The 8806-nt window shown below is 45.8% G+C and overlaps 1 protein-coding gene across 2 annotated transcripts in view; it reads right to left on the reverse strand.

The window, feature by feature from the left end:
* Positions 1-8016, reverse strand: part of tiam2a (TIAM Rac1 associated GEF 2a) — a 70358-nt gene extending 62342 nt beyond the window's left edge. For both annotated transcript variants that reach the window (XM_010879187.4, XM_010879186.4), the window contains exon 1: positions 7829-8016. The gene's annotated coding sequence lies outside the window, so the exon portion shown is untranslated. The remainder of the gene's footprint in view (positions 1-7828) is intronic.
* Between the last annotated feature and the right edge of the window lie 790 nt (positions 8017-8806).

The raw sequence follows: 8806 nt of genomic DNA on the forward strand, positions 1-8806 counted from the left end.
AATAAGACCATAAGGTTCTCTGGGAACATGTTCTCTCTCATGAAACCATCCATTGGACCTCTGTACTGTCCTCAATATTTCAGTACAGAGAAAGAGAGGTGCGGCAGACAGCCTAGTGCAGGGGTAATCATGAGGTCCGGAGCCTGATGGTTTTCTGTTCTACCTCATCATTAGAGGGTTGCAACACAAAACCTGCAAGGAACTGGCCCGGAGGTCTAGATTTGAGCTTGAGGGGTCTAGTGGTTATCGTACTGGGTGTGTAGGGAGACCGGTACCAATCCATGACCAGACAAGATGTAAACATGTTGCGCCCTGGAGCAAGGCACTTGCTCCAAATTGCTCCTGTAAGTCACTCGGGGGAAAAGCGTCTGTTAAATTACTAAAATGTAAACGTAGAGAGCATAAGACGACAGGCAGCTGAACAGAGAGAAACTAATAACATAGCAGGAGTCTGTAATGTTTGCTTTGGACCAAGGCTACGACACAAGGAAACCCTAGTTGCCGGCTTTTCTCTAAACTGTTATTTAATATCAGTAAATGGACATGGATATGAACTTATTTACTGTAAAATATCATTATTAGTAGAAAAAACGAGAACCACAGGTTTCCATTGAGGCTGATCTCTCCACACGAGCAGTAAACCGCGGAGCCTGAAGCTTTACCTCCACTCTCCTGCCTTTGGCCAGTCTGCTCCTTCTGGAAACACCCAGCCAGCCTAAATAAAGCTTTAGACGGCAGACTATAGCCTCCCGATACAAGGCAGGTTCCAGGATGACTTACAGGGACCAAAATAACAACTAGTAGAATATATCATAACATTCCCTGTGTGTCAGATAACTGGGCAAATCTGCCAATAAAATGTGTCTTCTGACACTGCCAAAGAGACAGAGACAAGCCAGTGTCAACACATTAGTGCCTCAGCTGTAACACTTTAAGACCAGCCACGCCTAGCACTGCAGCATGAGGCATTAACGGGTCTCCTCTCCCAACCGGTGCTGTTCCACTTGACTGACATCAGCCAAGTGTCGTCAGAGGGCGGAGTCCATGAATCAAACGGTGAATACATTATTTTACGCGGCAGCGGGTGAGTCAGTGGGAGGGTACGAGCGAACGAACACCCCGCGAGGAAACACGGCCTGCTTTTTATTCCCAAACCCAACACGGCAAACCGCTGCGGCCAGGAATCAAAGACACGAGATCCCAAAATAAGAGAACGCAGGAAAATAAAGAACGGCTGACTGCAGTATTCAACAGCGGGGATTCCACGGAGAACTCAAGGATAGAGGCGACGTCCACCCCAGTGGTTTGGCTGCGCAAGAGCCGTTCCAGCCAGGCTATAGGGATGGCCGTGAGGCCACAAGGTTTTCCACAAAATTCTTATTATTCAGACGCGTGGAATGCAGTTTGAAGCCGTTCCACATTACAAGGGCTGCTACCTCCCGTCTCCACGTTACTTTAGGAGGGAGAACGTCCCCCCTTAAACACACACACACACACACACACACACACACACCTAATTGCCAGCGGTTGCTTCAATGCACACAGGATGCAATGTTTTCCGTTGTCCGGTGACTCAGCATTTCCTTTACCCAAGAGAGACAGTCTAAAGAGAAGGTACCGTGCGCCCTCACACATTCCCCCCGTCTGGGTGGTTCCATCTGGAGCTGCCAACAAAGGGCCTGTTATGTGTGTACCGGACCACGAGGGACCGTGGGCGGGGATGAGAGAAATGACCCCAAGCCTCTAATCCTCCAGGGCAGCAGAGCGTCAGGCCTGGGCAGCGACATGACATCGCATCACAAACGGACTACCCACCACACCACTCAAAACACGGCGGCTGAACCGAGGAGCGGAGGGGTCCACGACAGAGGCCATCTTTCTTGGCTCTTATTTTCTCAGCGGCATCGAGGCCCGAGTAGAAGCAGACTGGCAGCCGATTTCTCAAATAGCAGCGAAACGCGGCCAGACAAGAATAGCCTGGGATGTGGTCTGCTGCTGTGCTCCGGCTCCATGGTAACACCTGCCATGTGTCATTACCGTCCGCTAGCTGTCTGTTCAGCACTGGCTCTTCACAGGGCTCTCATTTAGGGTTCATTCACAGAAGTCAAAGTTAAATCACAGGCCTAGTGCATAAAAGGACAGCACAGCAGGGCACAGCGGAGCACAGCGGAGCACAGCGGTGCCGTCACTTCCTAAAACATAACACCAGTGCCAGTACCCTCTCTGCCTAACGTCGGGGTACGGAAACCTTCCACTATGACAGCATGCTGCCTCTGATGATGACGCCGGGGAAAGTCCTTTGAGACTCATTCATATTGCACTAACGTCTGGGTCTTTGGTGGACAGTCCCATCGGCCAGACTCAGTCTCACTAGACCAGCACAGGAGGGGTGACCTGACTATATTTATCTAGCAATTCATTGAGACCAGTTATCGGGATCGCTAATTATTTGAGATTTAGACTGGGGAGCTACCCTGCAATCAGTCAGAGTAATATCAGTCTTACGCAACGGTTATAGTAAAGGCCAGACTCGAGATTTGACACAGAGAGTGCATTCTGGAGTGATGTGGCCTGGCATGGGTGAGAGCCCTGAAGGAAAAGGGAAACACTAAAAGAGTATGATAGGAAACCTCTCCCCTCCGATATCCTCACTTGACCCCACTACAGCACCCAGCCCTTCTCCTGGTGTTTCAGGGGGATACATCATACAAACACCTCACCTTATCAAACGGGGCTGCAACATCACCAACCGCAAGTTTTAGTGTTGTTACGTAAAAGCATACCGAGCCAGCCACCTTTGATGTCACTTCACCTGAAGTTCCTCCAACGCCAAAGAATCGCCTACAGCAGCAGAGGCCTCGAGCCAAATCAGACTTGTAGATGCCATCTCTCCGTGAAACATGGCTTGGCTACATTTCGCTTCTGAATAAAAACCTAATTGAGCTCATTCATTGTTTGGATTCCAGGGCGGCTGTCGACCCAGAGCTGTTTACATTGGTCTGCAGCCAAATGACTGAACCAACATGACAAAGCCTGAGACTGAGGGGGAAAGGAGGCTTATCTCACTCCTGCATCAAACTAGGCTGCTAATGTGTGTGTGTGTGTGTGGGGGGGGGGAAGAAAGAGCTGTGTTAATGAGGCTGAAAATGCACCTCACATTCCACACGAGTGCTGCTGTAGCTAAGCCGCTCGGTGTCCACCAGCACATCACATGCAGTCTGTTCTGTATGATAGGTGACAGACAACAGGCTTCGTCATGAACCTCCATCACTGGCCCTACAGCTGACCTTGAACTGTGGTCTGTTTTGTTACCTGGGGGTGAGGCCTTCTCTTAGCACTGATGGCATAGATAAAGCGGCATGATTGGTTGACGGCGAGCGGCTGAGAACCCTGGCCCGCACCCTTCACAGTTAACAGAAGACAAAACATGGAGACTAATGGGACACTTCAGCCAGTAGCGCCCGAGCAGCGCTGTGTTTGCCCTTTGAATATAGGTAGACGGTCACTGATGCCGGACAGCTGCTGCAGACTAGATCAATCACAATTACCATTGTTGTGCTTGGCTGCTAGAGCAGCTCCAGAGACGGGGAGGGAGGTGAGCTACGGCAAGTACCAACCGCCTTTCTTTCATCCCGTCTGGACTTATGTTTGTATTCAGAGAAAATTCCTGACACACACACACACACACACACACACACACACACATCCATCCATGCCGTGTTTCACACCCATTTAGTTAGTTCTGTCTATGATCTTTGTTATACTGGATCTCCTGGGAGATGAACGTGCAGAAAGCATGAGCTTTGTTTCAGGAAGAGGAGCACACGTCTGCTAACTTAAGCCCTCGGGCTGCTATAACTACAGATGTGTTGTGTCACAGTGGATCCATTAGGTAAAACACCCCTATCACCACTGTGGCCATATAGGGGCTTAACCATAACTGCAGAAAGCCTATATAATCTGTATCATCCTGAAGACCTGCTGCTGGGTTGGGCCTTTCACCAGACTGCAAATCACAGCTCACATACACTGCTTGTGCTTATATTAGCTGCCACTCTTAATAAGTGTTAATCTGCAAGCACAATTGACATATCGTTTAAAAGCTTGCCTGCATTTAATCTTCATTTCCCCACAAAACCTCATGGGTAGACCTCCAAACGTGACCTGCAAGAAACAATTCAATTTGAAGCAACACATTAATCTCCTCAAAAGGCGTCAATTTGTAGCCGTTTAAGAGTGTCGACCTGAAAACGAATAAGCCACGTGCATCCATCTGTTCAGCTTAACTCTGGTCCCTACAACCAACATTTATGTTTGGGTAATAGAGGATCAAGTCCCAAGACTGCTAAGAGCACCTGAGAATATTTTTCTATGCAGTCATGCACCAAGAGTTGGACAAACGACCAAGATAAAATGAATACAGAAGACCTAAAGCTTCCAGTGACTTTCACCAAATTATTACTTAAACACAGGAGGGATATTTTCAAGTTAGGTTTTTTTTTTTTTTTTAACAAAAAAAAATTCTATTCCAAACATTGAATGTGATTTTTCAGTTCAGATGGCTAAGCTCAAGCTTGGCCTTTGCACCCATCCCGTGAGGGAACCAATGACATGCTGTACAATGCTGTGGGGAGAATGGCGTTACATTAGAATAGCCAATGTGTAGGTACACCTCCGAACATAGAGGATTTCTCTCCAAGTGTACCTATTTGGGATACATTACAATGAGAGCATCACATTCACAATTCTGCATTTTTGGATCAGGGCCCTCTGTCTTCAGGATGTTACATTTCTGATGCATCTCAGTTACTGTAGTTTAACCACCAAAAGAGATTTGTCAAGTCAAGTTGTCATGTCAGATTTTATTGTCACTATGTTACCAGGGTTTACAATAAAATAAATGTGGAAATTAAAACATGTATTAGCCACAGGGCTCTCTAGTTGGTTTAACCTTTTTTTTTTTTATGCCTTCGGGTCAGCCTGTTACCACGGAATTGCCACTCAGTCATTAGCATGTTAGTATGGCAGCCTGGTGGTGATGTCTTTAGCAGGTCTATCAACACACCAAAAGAAAGCGTTTCAGTCGCAAAACATATAAACCAGAGTTTCCAGTTTGACCAAACATTTCACAACTAAAATGTTTGGTTTGACGGAACGAACACACCCCTGCTTTTTATAGTTCTACTTCAGTCCAGACACTACAGCCTTGTCTGCCCTGTCCACGTGCACATACGCCGCACTTCTCCCATTGCCTCAAAGGTCAAATATAATCTTAGCCACAAGGAGAGAAAAGGCCTGCATCGTATACATCATTATACTTTTCCACTGAAACCCAGTAGTTCTCTTAGGGCCATCTGAGTGCTTCAGTGCCAATTCTGGAACACCGTAATGTGACTTGGAATTAAGGAGGACAGAGTAGTGGCATCTTCAAAACCATTTTTCTGAGGGATAATTTTCCATTGTGTAAGGGTGGGACTGTACTGCAGAGAACTGCTGTGTTTCCCCTAACCGAGCCTCTACCTACACTCAGTAAAAGTCCTTCTCCTACCGTGCGGAATGTAACAATAAGCACAGATATTACCAACGCCTGATAAGTCCCAGCCAGACCCCCTTATATGGAGAAAAATGCTCAGAGGGGAGACATAAAACATGTGCGTTTCCCCAAGAGTTGCTAGCACTCCAGAATTAACGATGGGCACTTGCAGCACACAACCTTCCAAGTGGCTTAAGAGGAGCAGAACAACCACATGTCAAGATATCTAGCCTGACACAGGCCTGAAGCACCAATTGTTGAATAGGTAGTTTCCCTTTATCCAAACACTTTTCATTTGGAAAATATATAAAAACACAAACCATGTATTAGGAAATATATCATAGCTGGAAAATGATCAGTTTCATGATGTAATTGTTTCAATGTTTGTCAATACAATTTGCCATTCGGGACCATATGCTACCACCCGAGAGGGCAAGATCACAACTTCACTTCAGTCTTTTATCACCGGAAAACAACACAGAGCTAATGGCAGGGCCAGCTGAGAGACAAATGGGCTTCTTCAAATGGTCATATCAGGAGAGAAACAAAATAATACAATGACACGGTTTTGTATGTTCCTACTGAAAAATATATTTTTATGAAACTGTCCATATCAATTGAAACTGTAGATGCTTTTGAGCTGTGCAAACAGAATATGATGTTCCTTGTGGTCACATTTCATTGCTGTAAGAAGAGAAAACCACACAGACCAAGGCATGCGGATTGAGTCTACAACCCTATGGTTTGGTTATTGCCCTCCAACAAGAGCTGGCTCCTATTTTCTCAAGACAATAACAACAATTACATCCATTAGCATGTGCTGTGTGAAGAATATCGGGAGGGGTTAGCAAGACTGATTGTTGGAATCTAAACCACTGCCAGGGCATGTCCCCTTTAAATTAAACACCAAACATTACTGGGTATGAGTTAAACTGCATACATTGTCATTTCTGGACAATGTTCTATGGGCAGACATTAATACTAACTTCATAACCTCTAAATAAGCACTGGGGTCTCTTCTGCAGTTTACGTAACAGCAAATGATCCGTTTGAGGCAGATTGTTTCTGCAGCTAGGGAAGGCAGAGCAGGGACTCCAATAACACCACAGGAGACATCGCATGGACAAACAACAGTAATAAGTGGAGCTTCCCAGTAAAACACTAGGTTCAACACAACCTGTGGTTCAACACAAAGCCATCTGTAGGCAGAGGCACTATAGCACTGAGGATGTGTGGCACTCCAACTGACAGCAGGGTCCCTGGGGTTACCATGACACTGATCCCTCCATGCCAAAAAACATGACTAGCCCTTCTTCAAGTACCTGCCTCCTGGGTGTGGGTACTCTGGCCAGCCCTGCTCTACAAGGTTCCAAGGGCCCCTTTGTTTCCTCTGTCTGTGGCTAAGAAACTCATCCACGCAGCGACAGCCACCAGCCCTCTTCCGGACAACAAAGACAAGGGTAAATAACCCAACATGCGCGCGCGCGCGCGCGCGCGCAGGCAGGGCCTCTGACGTTTACGGGCATCGCTGAGCAACTTTTTTTGCCCATAAATCAGCAAAACATAAGGAAACAATAAACACCCTGTTAGATTGATGTCAGCTAAATGTTAAAACCCCCTCAGGCTTTTCATGGTAACAAGTTAATGCATTTTAATTACTCTTAGGGGCATTGTTAGCCTGGCAGAATTCCATTGAATGAAGCAGTACACTTTAATCCAGTTAAATAAAGTTAGAACTGACCCTAAAGTTACTGAAGTCAGGAATTCTACACCTCACTGGAACAGATGATAAACGGAAAGCCAGCAAATATAGACGCACCACCAGTGACTCCACTTTTGGTTCAAACGAGAGACAACGTGAGGGTCAAGAGGAAGGAATTCTGGTGGTGCTGAAATGTACACTAACTTGGAAGGTCACTCCTGGCCGCACAGATTGTTATAAATTACATATGTAGGTCTATATTCACGCACATGAGAGGAGTCACGCAAAAACTTTAAATAGTTACTTTCATGTCCGTTAGGATAGCATCTAGCCCACTATAGCCGGTTAACACAAATGCACAGAAAATATATAGTTACACACAGCTGTACTCCTGAAAATAGTAATTAGGCCAGTGGGTAGACGACTTTTTGTTGTGGTTGTAAATTAACAGAATTATTGTGTAATATTCCAGGCATACTTTAACTCAAAGCAATTCAATTCAGTCACATATCTGTAATTTGTGGGGGACTATGTGGAGAACCGCGCAACACTCTAAATTAAAATTATCGAGAAAGCTTTATTGATCAACTTACCTGCTTACAACACTCACGAAAAGCTTGTCTACGTTCGTTGCATAGCGTTCCGCATTTTTCGTGAACTCAACATCGGCTACTCGTAGTTTTCTATGTATTTTGGCTTTAACACCAATCGCTGTCCCACCGTGGTTCCACGCTTTCCAAGCCTTGCTGTGTTCTCCGACGTACCACAGGCGCCAACGCCACGATTGTGGACTCCTCCCAAACAATGTTGAGGAAATTAACCACGCCTCTAGCTGACTAAACTACTAGTTGAAGTCATGGAGCAAACGCGAAATTACATGGGAAAATATGGAACTCTACTTTGATTCACGGTACTCTCTTTGGCTGAAAATAACTCGTCTCATAAACAACTTTACAACTGTCTAATAATAGACACGTAGAAGCAAAACATAGGCTGCAGCTCAGAATGCAGCTTGCTGTGAATATTTTCCGTATCATTTTAACAGCTGTGTCTTGACTTGTGAAAATGTGCCTGATCAGCAGATAAAGCACACATTAAGAAAACAAACAGTTTTCGTTCACCACAATTGACAAAAGACATGTACACATATGTTGCTGTCACTCAGGTAAAGTACATCGCACAGCCGGTAGGGAACCTTGTGGTAATCGTTAATCAGATAACAGGGGAGTCGGTTTTCCTGGTGTCCAGAGCTCATACATTATCTTGCCTTGTGACTCATGTTTAGACCGTGAGCTGCATGAATGCCAGCAATCACACACGCGTCCCCTCTCACATGCACAGGTACATCTGCGTATCAGCTCTTTTACAGCCGCTATTGAGCTGGGCAGAGCAGAGTTGTTTATCTAATGCTGTTCTATTCTGCATCTTTTATCTCTGCTCTTTATTGGGGTGATGCCTCATTCATCCCTCTGGGCACAGCTGCCCCTAGGGTTTACATTCCTACATCAAAAAACCCCATGCTAATCAACTATGTCATGTTACTGAAATGTTATCCGATTGTGAGTCTTTTA

The sequence above is a fragment of the Esox lucius genome, chromosome 15, assembly GCF_011004845.1.
Source record: "Esox lucius isolate fEsoLuc1 chromosome 15, fEsoLuc1.pri, whole genome shotgun sequence".
NCBI classification, from domain to species: domain Eukaryota; kingdom Metazoa; phylum Chordata; class Actinopteri; order Esociformes; family Esocidae; genus Esox; species Esox lucius.